We start from the raw sequence: 20,754 nt of genomic DNA on the forward strand, positions 1-20,754 counted from the left end.
TAAAGTATTTGATTTTAAATATACTTAAGTATCAAAAGTAAATGTAATTGCTAAAATATACTTAAGCATCAAAAGTTAAAGTATATTTTCAAATTCCTTATATTATTAAGCAAACCAGGCAGCACCATTTGACATTTATTTTTAATTTACAGATAGCCAAGGGCACACTCCAACACTCAGACATAATTTACAGATAGCCAAGGGCACACTCCAACACTCAGACATAATTTACAGATAGCCAAGGGCACACTCCAACACTCAGACATAATTTACAGATAGCCAAGGGCACACTCCAACACTCAGACATAATTTACAGATAGCCAAGGGCACACTCCAACACTCAGACATCATTTACAAAGGAATCATGTGTTTAGTGAGTCCACCAGATCAGAGGCAGTAGAGATGACCAGGGATGTTCTCTGTTTAGTGAGTCCACCAGATCAGAGGCAGTAGAGATGACCAGGGATGTTCTCTGTTTAGTGAGTCCTCCAGATCAGAGGCAGTAGGGATGACCAGGGATGTTCTCTGTTTAGTGAGTCCTCCAGATCAGAGGCAGTAGAGATGACCAGGGATGTTCTCTTGATAAGTGTGTGAATTAGACAATGTTTCTGTACTGCTAACCATTGAAAATGTAACAAATACTTTTGAGTGTCAGGGAAAACGTATGGAGTATAAACTACATACTTTTCTTTAGGAATGTAGTGAAGCAAAAGGAAAAGTAGTAAACAAATCTAAATAGTAAAGTAAAGTACAGATACCCCCAAAAAACTACTTCAGTAGTACTTTAAAGTATTTTTTACTTAAGTACTTTACACCACTGCTGATTGGTTGAGGAGATCTTTCATGGGCTATACTCATCCTTGTCTCAGGGTAATAAGTTGGTCGTCTGTTGATATCCCTCTAGTGGTGTGGGGGGCTGTGCTTTGGCAAAGTGGGTGGGGTTATATCCTGTCTGGTTGACCCTGTTCGGGGGGTATCGTCAGACAGGACCACACATTAGATTTGATCCCTGCTCTATAGGTTTACGGAGACTGTGAGCTGTCAAGAGAAAATGTATCCACGCTGTCCTACTGTACTGAATCCGTTCAGACCAGTACAGTATCTCTCAACCAGAACATAGAGAATGCGTCCCAAATGGCACCCTATTCCCTTTATAGGGCCTATAAGGTAGGGGTTAAAAGTAGTGCAGTATATAGGGAAGAGGGTGCCATTCGGGAAGAACACCATGGCTAGCTGCAGGGAGGGGACGGGACAAACTTTTTGCTCAAGGAGCATTGAGACGACGGATGAAAGATGACATTTACTAAAAGCAGATTGCACAGAGTTGTGTAATTAATGGATGAGGGCATCAGCAGACATACAAGACATATCTATTACTATTTCCTGTGAAGTACCATCTGGTCGCCAACAACGACATTATGGAGAAAAACATGCTTCACTTCTACTTTTGAAAAAAAATGAAATACAATAAATTTCACACAAAGAGCCCTTGGAAAAGATCGCTGACCTGTTTCACAGCAGAGTTTCTAAACCCAGAGGCCCAACATCACAAGACTTCCAGGAACGCTTGCGTAGCACACTGGGCATACCAGACTGGGGTTTGGCAAGCCAATGAGATAAGTGAAAAATGAGTCCTTTAGTTGTAAATTCTCTAAATCTAAAGGAAAAACCTAGATTCGAGCCAATGTCCCAAGTAGCTGAAACTGACATTTACTGCAACCTTGTGAAAGTGATAATCTGACACAATTCAATGTTTTTTCTTCTCAAAAACAACTTCATATCGAAAGAAATGCCTACCATTAGTCATCACCTCTACACATTATACAGTTCACTACCATTAGTCATCACCTCTACACACATTATACAGTTCACTACCATTAGTCATCACCTCTACACACATTATACAGTTCACTACCATTAGTCATCACCTCTACACATTATACAGTTCACTACCATTAGTCATCACCTCTACACATTATACAGTTCACTACCATTAGTCATCACCTCTACACATTATACAGTTCACTACCATTATATCACCTCTACTACCATTATAGTTCACTACCATTAGTCATCACCTCTACACACATTATACAGTTCACTACCATTAGTCATCACCTCTACACATTATACAGTTCACTACCATTAGTCATCACCTCTACACATTATACAGTTCACTACCATTAGTCATCACCTCTACACATTATACAGTTCACTACCATTAGTCATCACCTCTACACACATTATACAGTTCACTACCATTAGTCATCACCTCTACACACATTATACAGTTCACTACCATTAGTCATCACCTCTACACACATTATACAGTTCACTACCATTAGTCATCACCTCTACACACATTATACAGTTCACTACCATTAGTCATCACCTCTACACACATTATACAGTTCACTACCATTAGTCATCACCTCTACACACATTATACAGTTCACTACCATTAGTCATCACCTCTACACATTATACAGTTCACTACCATTAGTCATCACCTCTACACATTATACAGTTCACTACCATTAGTCATCACCTCTACACATTATACAGTTCACTACCATTAGTCATCACCTCTACACATTATACAGTTCACTACCATTAGTCATCACCTCTACACATTATACAGTTCACTACCATTAGTCATCACCTCTACACATTATACAGTTCACTACCATTAGTCATCACCTCCATTACACATTATACAGTTCACTACCATTAGTCATCACCTCTACACATTATACAGTTCACTACCATTAGTCATACCACCTCTACACATTATACAGTTCACTACCATTAGTCATCACCTCTACACATTATACAGTTCACTACCATTAGTCATCACCTCTACACATTATACAGTTCACTACCATTAGTCATCACCTCTACACATTATACAGTTCACTACCATTAGTCATCACCTCTACACACATTATACAGTTCACTACCATTAGTCATCACCTCTACACATTATACAGTTCACTACCATTAGTCATCACCTCTACACATTATACAGTTCACTACCATTAGTCATCAGTTCCTACCTCATCACACATTATACAGTTCACTACCATTAGTCATCACCTCTACACACATTATACAGTTCACTACCATTAGTCATCACCTCACACATTATACAGTTCACTACCATTAGTCATCACCTCTACACATTATACATTACTACCATTTCACTACCATTAGTCATCACCTCTACACACATTATACAGTTCACTACCATTAGTCATCACCTCTACACATTATACAGTTCACTACCATTAGTCATCACCTCTACACATTATACAGTTCACTACCATTAGTCATCACCTCTACACATTATACAGTTCACTACCATTAGTCATCACCTCTACACACATTATACAGTTCACTACCATTAGTCATCACCTCTACACATTATACAGTTCACTACCATTAATCACCTCTACATTATACAGTTCACTACCATTAGTCATCACCTCTACCATTAGTCAGTTCACTACCTCATCACCTCTACACATTATACAGTTCACTACCATTAGTCATCACCTCTACACACATTATACAGTTCACTACCATTAGTCATCACCTCTACACATTATACAGTTCACTACCATTAGTCATCACCTCTACACATTATACAGTTCACTACCCACCTCTACATTAGTCATCACCTCTACACATTATACAGTTCACTACCATTAGTCATCACCTCTACACATTATACAGTTCACTACCATTAGTCATCACCTCTACACATTATACAGTTCACTACCATTAGTCATCACCTCTACACATTATACAGTTCACTACCATTAGTCATCACCTCTACACATTATACAGTTCACTACCATTAGTCAGCACCTCTACACATTATACAGTTCACTACCATTAGTCATCACCTCTACACATTATACAGTTCATTACCATTAGTAATCACCTCTACACATTATACAGTTCACTACCATTAGTCATCACCTCTACACATTATACAGTTCACTACCATTAGTCATCACCTCTACACATTATACAGTTCACTACCATTAGTCAGCACCTCTACACATTATACAGTTCACTACCATTAGTCATCACCTCTACACATTATACAGTTCACTACCATTAGTCATCACCTCTACACATTATACAGTTCACTACCATTAGTCATCACCTCTACACATTATACAGTTCACTACCATTAGTCATCACCTCTACACATTATACAGTTCACTACCATTAGTCATCACCTCTACACATTATACAGTTCACTACCATTAGTCATCACCTCTACACATTATACAGTTCACTACCATTAGTCATCACCTCTACACATTATACAGTTCACTACCATTAGTCATCACCTCTACACACATTATACAGTTCACTACCATTAGTCATCACCTCTACACATTATTCACTACCATTAGTTCACCTCTACCATTACAGTTCACTACCATTAGTCATCACCTCTACACATTATACAGTTCACTACCATTAGTCATCACCTCTACACATTATACAGTTCACTACCATTAGTCATCACCTCTACACATTATACAGTTCACTACCATTAGTCAGCACCTCTACACATTATACAGTTCACTACCATTAGTCATCACCTCTACACATTATACAGTTCACTACCATTAGTCATCACCTCTACACACATTATACAGTTCACTACCATTAGTCATCACCTCTACACACATTATACAGTTCACTACCATTAGTCATCACCTCTACACATTATACAGTTCACTACCATTAGTCATCACCTCTACACATTATACAGTTCACTACCATTAGTCATCACCTCTACACATTATACAGTTCACTACCATTAGTCATCACCTCTACACATTATACAGTTCACTACCATTAGTCATCACCTCTAGTCATCATTATACAGTTCACTACCATTAGTCATCACCTCTACACATTATACAGTTCACTACCATTAGTCATCACCTCTACCTCTACACATTATACAGTTCACTACCATTAGTCATCACCTCTACACATTATACAGTTCACTACCATTAGTCATCACCTCTACACACATTATACAGTTCACTACCATTAGTCATCACCTCTACACATTATACAGTTCACTACCATTAGTCATCACCTCTACACATTATACAGTTCACTACCATTAGTCATCACCTCTACACATTATACAGTTCACTCACCATTAGTCATCACCTCTACACATTATACAGTTCACTACCATTAGTCATCACCTCTACACACATTATACAGTTCACTACCATTATCATTAGTCATCACCTCTACACATTATACAGTTCACTACCATTAGTCAGCACCTCTACACATTATACAGTTCACTACCATTAGTCATCACCTCTACACATTATACAGTTCACTACCATTAGTCATCACCTCTACACACATTATACAGTTCACTACCATTAGTCATCACCTCTCACACATTATACAGTTCACTACCATTAGTCATCACCTCTACACATTATACAGTTCACTACCATTAGTCATCACCTCTACACATTATACAGTTCACTACCATTAGTCATCACCTCTACACATTATACAGTTCACCATTAGTCATCACACATTATACAGTTCACTACCATTAGTCATCACCTCTACACATTATACAGTTCACTACCATTAGTCATCATACATTATACAGTTCACTACCATTAGTCATCACCTCTACACACATTATACAGTTCACTACCATTAGTCATCACCTCTACACATTATACAGTTCACTACCATTAGTCAACACCTCTACACATTATACAGTTCACTACCATTAGTCATCACCTCTACACATTATACAGTTCACTACCATTAGTCATCACCTCTACACATTATACAGTTCACTACCATTAGTCATCACCTCTACACATTATACAGTTCACTACCATTAGTCATCACCTCTACACATTATACAGTTCACTACCATTAGTCATCACCATTATCAGTTCACTACCATTACCTCTACATTATACAGTTCACTACCATTAGTCATCACCTCTACACATTATACAGTTCACTACCATTAGTCATCACCTCTACACATTATACAGTTCACTACCATTAGTCATCACCTCTACACATTATACAGTTCACTACCATTAGTCATCACCTCTACACACATTATACAGTTCACTACCATTAGTCATCACCTCTACACATTATACAGTTCACTACCATTAGTCATCACCTCTACACATTATACAGTTCACTACCATTAGTCATCACCTCTACACATTATACAGTTCACTACCATTAGTCATCACCTCTACACATTATACAGTTCACTACCATTAGTCATCACCTCTACACATTATACAGTTCACTACCATTAGTCATCACCTCTACACATTATACAGTTCACTACCATTAGTCATCACCTCTACACATTATACAGTTCACTACCATTAGTCATCACCTCTACACATTATACAGTTCACTACCATTAGTCATCACCTCTACACACATTATACAGTTCACTCATCACCTCTACATTAGTCATCACCTCTACACATTATACAGTTCACTACCATTAGTCAGCACCTCTACACATTATACAGTTCACTACCATTAGTCATCACCTCTACACATTATACAGTTTCAGTCAGCACCTCTACACATTAGTCAGTTCACACCATTAGTCTCACTCTACACATTATACAGTTCACTACCATTAGTCATCACCTCTACACATTATACAGTTCACTACCATTAGTCATCACCTCTCATACAGTTCCTACCATTAGTACCTCTACACATTATACAGTTCACTACCATTAGTCATCACCTCTACACATTATACAGTTCACTACCATTAGTCATCACCTCTCACACATTATACAGTTCACTACCATTAGTCAACACCTCTACACATTATACAGTTCACTACCATTAGTCATCACCTCTACACACATTATACAGTTCACTACCATTAGTCATCACCTCTACACATTATACACTACCATTAGTCATCACCTCTACACATTATACAGTTCACTACCATTAGTCATCACCTCTACACATTATACAGTTCACTACCATTAGTCATCACCTCTACACACATTATACAGTTCACTACCATTAGTCATCACCTCTACACATTATACAGTTCACTACCATTAGTCATCACCACTACACATTATACAGTTCACTACCATTAGTCATCACCTCTACACATTATACAGTTCACTACCATTAGTCATCACCTCTACACATTATACAGTTCACTACCATTAGTCATCACCTCTACACACATTATACAGTTCACTACCATTAGTCATCACCTCTACACACATTATACAGTTCACTACCATTAGTCATCACCTCTACACATTATACAGTTCACTACCATTAGTCATCACCTCTACACATTATACAGTTCACTACCATTAGTCATCACCTCTACACACATTATACAGTTCACTACCATTAGTCATCACCTCTATACACATTATACAGTTCACTACCATTAGTCAACACCTTATTGGTTGTGCGTCAGCTCATGCTTTTTTTTAGACTGTATCCCATTAGTAACAGTACTGGACTGGACTGTATCCCATTAGTAACAGTACTGGACCGTATCCCATTAGTAACAGTACTGGACTGTATCCCATTAGTAACAGTACTGGACTGGACTGTAACCCATTAGTAACAGTACTGGACTGTAACCCATTAGTAACAGTACTGGACTGGACTGTAACCCATTAGTAACAGTACTGGACTGTATCCCATTAGTAACAGTACTGGACTGTAACCCATTAGTAACATTACTGGACTGTATCCCATTAGTAACAGTACTTGACTGTATCCCATTAGTAACAGTACTGGACTGTATCCCATTAGTAACAGTACTGGACTGGACTGTATCCCATTCGTAACAGTACTGGACTGTAACCCATTAGTAACAGTACTGGACTGTAACCCATTAGTAACAGTACTGGACTGTATCCCATTAGTAACAGTACTGGACTGTATCCCATTAGTAACAGTACTGGACTGGACTGTATCCCATTCGTAACAGTACTGGACTGTATCCCATTCGTAACAGTACTGGACTGTATCCCATTAGTAACAGTACTGGACTGTATCCCATTAGTAACAGTACTGGACTGGACTGTAACCCATTAGTAACAGTACTGGACTGTAACCCATTCGTAACAGTACTGGACTGTATCCCATTAGTAACAGTACTGGACTGTATCCCATTAGTAACAGTACTGGACTGTAACCCATTCGTAACAGTACTGGACTGTATCCCATTAGTAACAGTACTGGACTGTAACCCATTAGTAACAGTACTAGACTGTAACCCATTAGTAACAGTACTGGACTGTATCCCATTAGTAACAGTACTGGACTGTATCCCATTAGTAACAGTACTTGACTTTATCCCATTAGTAGCAGTACTGGACTGTATCCCATTAGTAACAGTACTGGACTTTATCCCATTAGTAGCAGTACTGGACTGTATCCCATTAGTTACAGTACTGGACTGGACTGTAACCCATTAGTAACAGTACTGGACTGTAACCCATTAGTAACAGTACTGGACTGTATCCCATTAGTAACAGTACTGGACTGTAACCCATTAGTAACAGTACTGGACTGGACTGTATCCCATTAGTAACAGTACTGGACTGTATCCCATTAGTAACAGTACTGGACTGTATCCCATTAGTAACAGTACTGGACTGTATCCCATTAGTAACAGTACTGGACTGGACTGTATCCCATTAGTGACAGTACTGGACTGTATCCCATTAGTAACAGTACTGGACTGTAACCCATTAGTTACAGTACTGGACTGGACTGTATCCCATTAGTAACAGTACTGGACTGTAACCCATTAGTAACAGTACTGGACTGGACTGTATCCCATTAGTAACAGTACTGGACTGTATCCCATTAGTAACAGTACTGGACTGGACTGTATCCCATTAGTAACAGTACTGGACTGTAACCCATTAGTAACAGTACTTGACTGTATCCCATTAGTAACAGTACTGGACTGTATCCCATTAGTAACAGTTCTGGACTGTATCACATTAGTAACAGTACTGGACTGTATCCCATTAGTAACAGTACTGGACTGTAACCCATTAGTAACAGTACTGGACTGTAACCCATTAGTAACAGTACTGGACTGTAACCCATTAGTAACAGTACTGGACTGTAACCCATTAGTAACAGTACTGGACTGTAACCCATTAGTAACAGTACTGGACTGTAACCCATTAGTAACAGTACTGGACTGGACTGTAACCCATTAGTAACAGTACTGGACTGTAACCCATTAGTAACAGTACTGGACTGTAACCCATTAGTAACAGTACTGGACTGTAACCCATTAGTAACAGTACTGGACTGTAACCCATTAGTAACAGTACTGGACTGTAACCCATTAGTAACAGTACTGGACTGTAACCCATTAGTAACAGTACTGGACTGTAACCCATTAGTAACAGTACTGGACTGTAACCCATTAGTAACAGTACTGGACTGTAACCCATTGCCATTATTGATAGCGTATCAACCAAAGTGTAATTCACTTTGCTTTTAGTATTGTCATGTTTATATTTGCTAATTGATTTGGGTATCTGGTATTTGGGGATCTTCATGAATATCTTGGGTATCTTAAAAGTCGCAAATGAAACATATTATTATTATTGTTATTTATTTTATTTTATCATAAGTGCCATCAGTGAATTAGTGGCATCAGTGAATCTGTGTCTCTGGCAACGTCTGGGTTAAAGGTCTGGGGACCTTGCCTTACTCTGTGTGTGTGTGTGTGTGTGTGTGTGTGTGTGTGAGTGTATGTGTGTAAGGGGAAATGGAAGGGGGTAATTAAGTTACACTCAAAATAGCCCTCCCTGGTTTACAAAGTGGATCTGACATCATCTACAATTGATTCAAACTCAGGGTTCTGCCCTCCCTATCGGATGTGGAGATATCCCTGTCCTACCCAGTCCTACCCAGTCCTACCCTGCCCTACCCCCTCCCTATCGGATGTGGAGATATCCCTGTCCTACCCAGTCCAGTCCTACCCTGCCCTACCCTGCCCTCCCTATCGGGGTGGAGATATCCCTGTCCTACCAGTCCAGTCCTACCCTGCCCTACCTTGTCCTACCCTGTCCTGTCCTACCCTGTCCTGTCCTACACTGCTCTACCCTGTCCTGCCCTCCCCTCCCTATCGGGGGTGGAGATATCCCCCTACCCAGTCCCTACCCTGCCCTACCTTGTCCTACCCTGTCTTGTTCTACCCTGTCCTGTCCTACACTGCTCTACCCTGTCCTGCCCTCCCCTCCCTATCGGATGTGGAGATATCCCTGTCCTACCCTGCCCTGCCCTCCCCTCCCTATCGGATGTGGAGATATCCCTGTCCTACCCAGTCCAGTCCTACCCTGTCATACCCTGCCCTATCCTGTCATGCCCTCCCTATCGGGGGTGGAGATATCCCTGTCCTACCCAGTCCAGTCCTACCCTGCCCTACCTTGTCCTACCCTGTCCTGTCCTACACTGCTCTACCCTGTCCTGCTCTGCCCTCCCTATCGGACGTGGATATATCCCCGTTCTACCATACCCTGTCCTGTCCTACCCTGACCAACCCTGTCGTGTCCTGTCCTACCCTTTCCAACCCTGTTCTGCTCTGTCCTGCCCTGCCATGTCCTGTCCTACCTTGTCCAACCCTGTCCTGCCCTGTCGTGTCCTTTCCTACCCTTTCCAACCCTGTCCTGCTCTGTCCTGCACTGTCCTGTCCAACCCTGTCCTGTCCAACCCTGTCCAACCCTGTCCTGCTCTGTCCTGTCCAACCCTATCCAACCCTGTCCTGCCCTGTCCTGTCCTGTCCCCGGTCTTAGCCACAATAGGGTGTATGATGTGACAACATGGCACACGTCCATGTTGAAGAATATGAAGGCCTATCCATAAATAAGATAAAAACACATATTTATTTATATTCTGCATAAAAGTGCAGTGTGTGAAATTAATTGTCTGACCTATTTCCAGTCTATGATTTCCTGATGAATCAGATGTGCATAAATGTTTAGACAAGAGCATACAAAACAGCAAATTAGACTAAATTGGCTTCAAACAAAATTCATAGCAGAATGATGGTTGAACTATTGCTGTATCAAAAATATCCTGTCAGTCGTGCATTGAACCAGGCCCACAGATGTTTCAGTGACAAAGGCAAAGCACAACGCAAACTCCATCAGACGTGTGCACGGTGTGAGATTTGTGAGCAACCATATGAATGAATTCATAGTTTGTTTGGTTTTGGTAGGTTTATACAGATGATAATTAGCTGTAGCTACAATCTGTAATACATTGTCAATGTCCCTGTCAAATAAACAAAACTATTAACATCTAACTGACAGAAAGTGAATTGTCTCTGTCCTGAACACAACCTGTCTGGAGTTATTTTTTTATTTATTTATTTATTATTTTTTTACGTTAGGCTCCCGAGTGGCGCAGTGATCTAAGGCACTGCATCTCCCGGTTCAAATCCAGGCTGTGTCACATCCGGTCGTGATTGGGAGTCCCATAGGTCGGTGCACAATTGACCCAGGTTTGGGTAGGGGGGAAACTGGATAGAGAGGAAACAAGGTTATGGAAGAAACAGTGTAGAGAGGAAAACTCCTATTGGCAAGCTAAGTGGCAAGACAGTACAACAGATCTGGGACCAGGCTAGGTTGCGTAGTCTAATAACATATGTATGACAAAAGGTTCCTTGTCTCTTGTCTACTAGCGTCGTTTCCAGGACCAACTGCTAGAGAGAGAGAGAGAGCAAGCTGGTGGATGAGAATATTCCCTTCATGAATATCCATAACTTGGACATATATTGGGCTCCCGAGTGGCGCAGCTGTCTAAGGCACTGCATCTCAGTGCAAGAGAGGCGTCACTACAGTCCCTGGTTCAAATCCAGAAGCTGATGTAATTTTATTGTACCACACCTTGTCTTCAGCAATGCTCCTTTAAAGGGTGACGACTCTAGTGACAATATTTAGGGAGAAACAATGGATACAGCACCTGTGCCAGGAACTGTGTTCAATGCAGAGCTCCAAACTGTCTTCCTAGCTGTCTTCCCACCTACAGCACTCTGTTTAGCTTCATAGCAACAGGTCTAAGGGGTTGTTACCAGGACAACCACTTCTTACATCAACTAGAGGCAGTGAGAGTGTGGGTGTCCTGGCTGCAGGAGGAACAGGAGAAGTACATCTCTATTACCAGTCACCCCGTCAGAACTTATACAGTGTATATTCAGACCCTTCAGGTCTGCTAACACGGATCGGGGGGTGAAAGGGGCCAACGGGAAGATGAGGGAGCGAATTGGCACGAGCTGGTCACCCCATCAGAGAACTCCCTCCCTGGTTGTCCAAACAGCCAGATGAGGATATGACTCAGCAGTTGTTAGATCTCACGTAAGGCCCATCGTAGCAAGGCCCATCCTTGGGAGGCCCATCCTAGCGAGGCCCATCCTAGCGAGAACCATCCTAGCGAGGCCCATCAGATTGAGAACCCATCCTAGCGAGGCTCATTAGAGGGAGGCCCATGCTAGCGAGACCCATCAGAGTGAGGCCCATCCTAGCGAGGCCCATCAGAGTGAGGCCCATCCTAGCGAAACCCATCCTTGGGAGGCCCATCCTAGCGAGGCCCATCAGATTGAGACCCATCCTAACGAGGCCCATCAGAGTGAGGCTCATCCTAGCGAGGCCCATTAGAGGGAGGCCCATGCTAGCGAGGCCCATCAGAGTGAGGCCCATCCTAGCGAGACCCATCAGAGTGAGGCCCATCCTAGCGAAACCCATCCTAGCGAGGCCCATCCAAGCGAGTCCCATCCTAGCGAGAGCCATCCTAGCGAGAGCCATCCTAGCAAGGCCCATCCTAGCGAGACCCATCCTAGCGAGGCCCATCCTAGCGAGGCCCATCCTAGCGAGGCCCATCAGAGTGAAACCCATCCTAGCGAGGCCCATCAGAGTGAGGCCCATCCTAGCGAGGCCCATCAGAGTGAGGCCCATCCTAGCGAGATCCATCAGAGTGAGGCCTATCGTAGAGAGGCCCATCCTAGCAAGACCCATAAATCAGAGTAAGGCCCATCCTCGCGAAAACCATCAGAGTGAGGCCCATCCTAGCGAGACCCATCAGAGTGAGGCCCATCCTAGCGAGACCCATCAGAGTGAGGCCCATCCTAGCGAGACCCATCAGTGTGAGGCCCATCCTAGAGAGACCCATCCTAGCGAGGCCCATCCTAGCGAAACCCATCCTAGCGAGGCCCATCCTAGCGAGGCCCATCCTAGCAAGGCCCATCAGAGTGAGGCCCATCCTAGCGAGACCCATCAGAGTGAGGCCTATCATAGCGAGGCCCATCCTAGCGAGACCCATGAATCAGAGTAAGGCCCATCCTCGCAAAAACCATCAGAGTGAGGCCCATCCTCGCAAAAACCATCAGAGTGAGGCCCATCCTAGCGAGACCCATCAGAGTGAGGCCCATCCTAGCGAGGCCCATCTTAGCGAGACCCATCCTAGCGAGGCCCATCCTAGAGAGACCCATCCTAGCGAAACCCATCCTAGCGAGGCCCATCCTAGCGAGCCCCATCCTAGCGAGACCCATCCTAGCAAGGCCCATCAGAGTGAGGCCCATCCTAGCAAAATCCATCCTAGCGAGACCCATCCTACCGAGGCCCATCCTAGCGAAACCCATCCTAGCAAGGCCCATCCTAGCGAGGCCCATCCTAGCGAGGCCCATTCTAGTGAGGCCCATCCTAGCGAGGCCTATTGTCAGTCAGGGAAGTGCTTATCAGCAACACACATTGTGATACAAACACATGATTCACTCAGGGGTTTACATTAATCACAGAACCCTTTAACAAAAGGTTCACTAGCAAGACACGCGCTGACTGGGCAGACTCTTAGTAGGCACGTACTGACTTGGCACTGTTTTTCCATTTCCTTCTTAAGAGTGAACTTTTAAATGTTGAACAGCTGCTTTACATCAGTGCTTCTACAATGGTTGTGGACTAGAAGAGAGCGTTACTCTGCATAAGAGCAGAAATTATGTTTAGATCGGTCTCAAAAACATCCCTCAGTCATCTGTCTGGTACTGTACTGTGGCGCTGATTTGTTTGTCGGGAGTGGTTCAATGAGCCCACGAGGGGTTCCCTCCTCCTCTAGTGAAATAGAAGAGAGAAAGCAAAGTGCTGCTGGCCGGTAAGTGGCCTATCAGTGACCACAGAACCAGGTTCCTGGGGTCTGTTAGTGGCCTATCAGTGACCACAGAACCAGGTTCCTGGGGTCTGTTAGTGGCCTATCAGTGACCACAGAACCAGGTTCCTGGGTCTGTTAGTGGCCTATCAGTGACCACAGAACCAGGTTCCTGGGGTCTGTTAGTGGCCTATCAGTGACCATAGAACCAGGTTCCTGGGGTCTGTTAGTGGCCTATCAGTGACCACAGAAGCAGGTTCCTGGTGGCCTATCAGTGACCACAGAACCAGGTTCCTGGGTCTGTTAGTGTCCTATCAGTGACCACAGAACCAGGTTCCTGGGGTCTGTTAGTGGCCTATCAGTGACCACATAAGCAGGTTCCTGGGTCTGTTAGTGGCCTATCAGTGACCACAAAACCAGGTTCCCGGGGTCTGTTAGTGGCCTATCAGTGACCATAGAACCAGGTTCCTGGGGTCTGTTAGTGGCCTATCAGTGACCATAGAACCAGGTTCCTGGGGTCTGTTAGTGGCCTATCAGTGACCACAGAAGCAGGTTCCTGGGTCTGTTAGTGGCCTATCAGTGACCACAGAACCAGGTTCCTGGGTCTGTTAGTGGCCTATCAGTGACCACAGAAGCAGGTTCCTGGGTCTGTTCGTGGCCTATCAGTGACCACAGAAGCAGGTTCCTGGGTCTGTTAGTGGCCTGTTAGTGGCCTCCCATGGGGAGGGAGCAACATGACAGAATAATCAGACAGAAATGAAGAGACACATTTAGGGGCTCCCAAGTGGAGCAGCAGTCTAAAGGCACTGCATCTCAGTGCTAGAGGCGTCACTACAGACCCTGGTTTGATTCCAGCCTCATTATACTCTGATGAAGACAGCTTGCCTGTCGAAACGTTGGATTTTACATTTTTGCATCTGAGCTCCGTGAGTGTGCAGCTCCCCTTTATTTTCAAGTTGTCTAATCCGCTAGCCAGCACCTCGCCTAAATAGGTGTGCGTTTCTTTTTCTTCTCGATTGATTCCAGGCTGTATCACAACCGGCCGTGATTGGGAGTCCCATAGGGCGGTGCACAATTGGCCCCAACGTTGCCCGGGTTAGGGTTTTGTCTGGGTTAGGCCGTCATTGTAAATAAGAATGTGTTCTTTTTTGTTCTGACTTGCCTAGTTTAAATAAAGGATAAAATCATGTCAGCTGTTCTATTCAATACAATTCTATCTGCAAGGTTGTGAAGAATGTGAATGTTTCAGCTCATTGAACAACCCCCCCCCCCCCTGCGGGGTCTTGTCTTATTGACCCCCTGCTGAGAGGTACCTGGGGAACCCCCCCCTTCTCTACACTGTGGGGTCTAATTAGCCTCCGTCAAAACGATTCAACGTCCTCATCTGCAAAACCGAGTGTAACAACAACAACAGCAGCAGTGTTGTTCTGTACTGTTAGGCTACTGTAAACACTAAAAGGGCAAATATTAGTGATGTCAAATCAAATATTTACTGGTCGTATACACATGTTTAACAGATGTCATTGGTCGTATACACGCGTTTAACAGATGTCATTGGTCGTATACACACGTTTAACAGATGTCATTGGTCGTATACACACGTTTAGTAGATGTCATTGGTCGTATACACGCGTTTAACAGATGTCATTGGTCGTATACACGCGTTTAGCAGATGTCATTGGTCGTATACACGCGTTTAACAGATGTCATTGGTCGTATACACGCGTTTAACAGATGTCATTGGTCGTATACACGCGTTTAGTAGATGTCATTGGTCGTATACATGCGTTTAGTAGATGTCATTGGTCGTATACATGCGTTTAGTAGATGTCATTGGTCGTATACATGCGTTTAGTAGATGTCATTGGTCGTATACATGCGTTTAGTAGATGTCATTGGTCGTATACATGCGTTTAACAGATGTCATTGGTCGTATACACACGTTTAACAGATGTCATTGGTCGTATACACGCATTTAACAGATGTCATTGGTCGTATACACGCATTTAACAGATGTCATTGGTCGTATACACACGTTTAACAGATGTCATTGGTCGTATACACGCGTTTAGTAGATGTCATTGGTCGTATACACGCGTTTAACAGATGTCATTGGTCGTATACACGCATTTAACAGATGTCATTGGTCGTATACACGCGTTTAACAGATGTCATTGGTCGTATACACACGTTTAACAGATGTCATTGGTCGTATACACGCGTTTAACAGATGTCATTGGTCGTATACACGCGTTTAACAGATGTCATTGGTCGTATACACGCATTTAACAGATGTCATTGGTCGTATACACACGTTTAGTAGATGTCATTGGTCGTATACACGCGTTTAGTAGAGGTCATTGGTCGTATACATGCGTTTAGTAGATGTCATTGGTCGTATACACGCGTTTAGTAGATGTCATTGGTCGTATACACACGTTTAACAGATGTCATTGGTCGTATACACACGTTTAGTAGAGGTCATTGGTCGTATACACGCGTTTAACAGATGTCATTGGTCGTATACATGCGTTTAGTAGATGTCATTGGTCGTATACACACGTTTAACAGATGTCATTGGTCGTATACATGCGTTTAGTAGATGTCATTGGTCGTATACATGCGTTTAGTAGATGTCATTGGTCGTATACACACGTTTAACAGATGTCATTGGTCGTATACATGCGTTTAGTAGATGTCATTGGTCGTATACATGCGTTTAGTAGATGTCATTGGTCGTATACATGCGTTTAGTAGATGTCATTGGTCGTATACATGCGTTTAGTAGATGTCATTGGTCGTATACACACGTTTAACAGATGTCATTGGTCGTATACACGCGTTTAACAGATGTCATTGGTCGTATACACGCGTTTAACAGATGTCATTGGTCGTATACACGCGTTTAGTAGATGTCATTGGTCGTATACACACGTTTAACAGATGTCATTGGTCGTATACACGCGTTTAACAGATGTCATTGGTCGTATACACGCGTTTAACAGATGTCATTGGTCGTATACACGCGTTTAACAGATGTCATTGGTCGTATACACGCGTTTAGTAGATGTCATGGTCGTATACACGCGTTTAACAGATGTCATTGGTCGTATACACGCGTTTAACAGATGTCATTGGTCGTATACATGCGTTTAGTAGATGTCATTGGTCGTATACACGCGTTTAACAGATGTCATTGGTCGTATACACGCGTTTAGTAGATGTCATTGGTCGTATACACGCGTTTAGTAGATGTCATTGGTCGTATACACGCGTTTAGTAGATGTCATTGGTCGTATACACGCGTTTAACAGATGTCATTGGTCGTATACACGCGTTTAGTAGATGTCATTGGTCGTATACACGCGTTTAACAGATGTCATTGGTCGTATACACGCGTTTAACAGATGTCATTGGTCGTATACACACGTTTAACAGATGTCATTGGTCGTATACACGCGTTTAGTAGATGTCATTGGTCGTATACATGCGTTTAGTAGATGTCATTGGTCGTATACATGCGTTTAGTAGATGTCATTGGTCGTATACACACGTTTAGTAGATGTCATTGGTCGTATACACGCGTTTAACAGATGTCATTGGTCGTATACACGCGTTTAGTAGATGTCATTGGTCGTATACATGCGTTTAACAGATGTCATTGGTCGTATACACGCGTTTAGTAGATGTCATTGGTCGTATACACGCGTTTAACAGATGTCATTGGTCGTATACACACGTTTAGTAGATGTCATTGGTCGTATACACGCGTTTAACAGATGTCATTGGTCGTATACACGCGTTTAACAGATGTCATTGGTCGTATACACACGTTTAACAGATGTCATTGGTCGTATACACACGTTTAGTAGATGTCATTGGTCGTATACACGCATTTAACAGATGTCATTGGTCGTATACACACGTTTAACAGATGTCATTGGTCGTATACACACGTTTAACAGATGTCATTGGTCGTATACACGCATTTAACAGATGTCACTGGTCGTATACACGCGTTTAACAGATGTCATTGGTCGTATACACGCATTTAACAGATGTCATTGGTCGTATACACACGTTTAACAGATGTCATTGGTCGTATACACGCGTTTAACAGATGTCATTGGTCGTATACATGCGTTTAACAGATGTTACTGTGGGCGTAGCGAGGTGCTGCTAACTACTTATGGATACAATCGTTGAACCACCCATCGTCATAACTGTATATCTCACCTGGTCTGTACGTGTATATGATGTCACTACTGTGTGTGTTACTGTGCTGTGTGTGTGTGTGTGTGTGTGTGTGTGTGTGTCAGACCATCAGCATACCATTTCAGATAGATTAGAAGCTCTATCCATGAAGTTCTTAGGGACCATCAGCATACCATTTCAATTATAGATTAGAATCATTATCACTTACCTGGTTTCATTTCAGCTCTAGAAGCTCTATTCAATTACAATCAGCTCCTCTGGTCAAAAGTAGTGCACTATATAGGGAATAAGGTGCCTTTTGGGACACTGGTAAAAAGTAGTGCACTATATAGGGAATAAGGTGCCATTTGGCAAACACTATGTCTACTGGCTACGGAAATACAGATCGAGGCAATTCCTTTGAACCAGCATGGTAACATCCTCATCACAGGGACAATTTGTCCAGGTAATTGTAACAGTAGTTTTTTTATTGTTTTCATTATTGCATTATAAACATCTCACAACATCTTGATTGAGGTTTATTTCTGTGGGAGATTGTATTAATAATTCATCAGTTTGAGTCCTCTGTGGTTCAGCAGCTCAGTCCCTGCCTGCAGCTAGGTCTCGTTTCTCTCTCTCCCCCTCCCTCTTTCTATCTCTCTCTCCCCCTCTCTTTTCTCTCTCTCTCTCTCTCTTTCTTTCTCTCCCCCCTCTCTCTTTCTCTCTCCCCCTCTCTCCCTCAACCCTCTCTCTCCTTCTCCCTTCTCTCACTCTCTCTCCTTCTCCCCTCTCTCACTCTCTCCCCCTCTCTCTCCTTCACCCCTCTCTCACTCTCTCCCCCTCTATCTCCTCTGCTGACAGAATAGAACTCACACAGGAATCATCAAACTCTCCATCTCCACATCTGTCATCGTCAGCCCACTATTGACAAGACAATTAATCTCTTTCCAACTAGGTGACAGGCAAGCCTGTGTGGCATTTCCTCCTCAGCAGCTGGAGGCTGTAGGCTAATATTACAGCTATACAATTGTCACAACATACACTGTAGGTGTTTTACTTGAACATTTTAGCATTGGATGCAAACAAAGCATTCCATATGACCTCACTGCATATTATGACATCTTTGTCCAAAAGGTTCTCGCACTTAACATGAATGAGGGTTGCATGAATGAACTGTAGGGTTGGCTGCCTCCAAGCTCTGATAGGCTACTGTACTTACATGGCTGGAGGATGTTGCTTTCAGCTATAAGCAACTGTCAAAAGTATTACCATTGGTAGGCTAATGGTGAAACACTGGCACTGACTGTAAATGTTGAACTCATCCTTCAGTTCTCAACAACAAGGGTTAACATGGTCTAATTGGTGGACCAGTGTACTAGATGTTTCTGTAGTCTGTATACTTACATTATCTCTCTCTCTGTCTCTCTCTGTCTCTCTCACACACACACACACACACACACACACGTTGTGAGTGCATATATAGCATGCATATATTGGCTAATCAATTTAGCATCACAGACTGGTAACCTACACCGTCAACAAAAACACGTTGGTCTACGCATACAACATATAACATGCATGTACAACTTAAACAACACAATAGACATGTCAATATTTTTGTTCAAACCAATCGCTCATCGAATAGAGCATCTCAATAGACTATCTAATGCTTGCACAACAACTGCCCATTCCGGGAAAAACATCAGCGTTACTCACACGCATCTCTCCTTTCTGAACCGCGCTCAATAGCTTTGAGGAGGACACAAATTCCCCCTCACCTACGGCGAGATTATGGTGTCAAAATAGGCAACAACCATGAGCACTCTTGTCTTCTTCCAACAACACCGTGCTGAAACTAACAGCTCAACACGCCTTGAAACCATCGCGTGCCCAACCCTTTCTCCATCTTCGACTTCAGTTCGCACTACCAGTAGCCCTAGCTGGTTTCAGTACCAGTTAAGTGGAGAGTCAAAACGTGTTCCAGCTATGGTAAATTGTTGTTGCTCAGAATGAATTGATCGGTAGTTTTACAAACCTTCGAGCGACTGGAGAAAGTCAGGCAGCGGCTCTCTCGGTCCCCAACCAACCAGTCTGTCTGTATCCTCCACTGTTAAATGCTCCAGTAGTATCGCACGCCCTCAGTCTACCCCCTCTCTCGTCTATTTTCCTCTCCCTACCGCCCCCTTCTCTATTCATACTACCACTTCAAGCTTCGCCAAAGAAATATACTGAAAATATCACAACATACACGGTTCGCATTTTTGTATCCCCTAGAATAGTCAACTTTATATAGTCCCGGATTTAGTAGATTTCATGGACACCAAATGGTTATTT

General features: G+C 43.0%; 1 protein-coding gene across 1 annotated transcript in view; it reads right to left on the bottom strand.

Annotated features, from left to right (window-relative positions):
- Positions 1–20,543, bottom strand: part of cplx2b (complexin 2b) — a 60,605-nt gene extending 40,062 nt beyond the window's left edge. The window contains exon 1 of the mRNA XM_029660694.2: positions 20,456–20,543. The gene's annotated coding sequence lies outside the window, so the exon portion shown is untranslated. The remainder of the gene's footprint in view (positions 1–20,455) is intronic.
- Positions 20,544–20,754: the final 211 nt, after the last annotated feature.

Source organism: Oncorhynchus nerka, linkage group LG5, assembly GCF_034236695.1.
Source record: "Oncorhynchus nerka isolate Pitt River linkage group LG5, Oner_Uvic_2.0, whole genome shotgun sequence".
Taxonomy (NCBI): Eukaryota; Metazoa; Chordata; class Actinopteri; order Salmoniformes; family Salmonidae; genus Oncorhynchus; species Oncorhynchus nerka.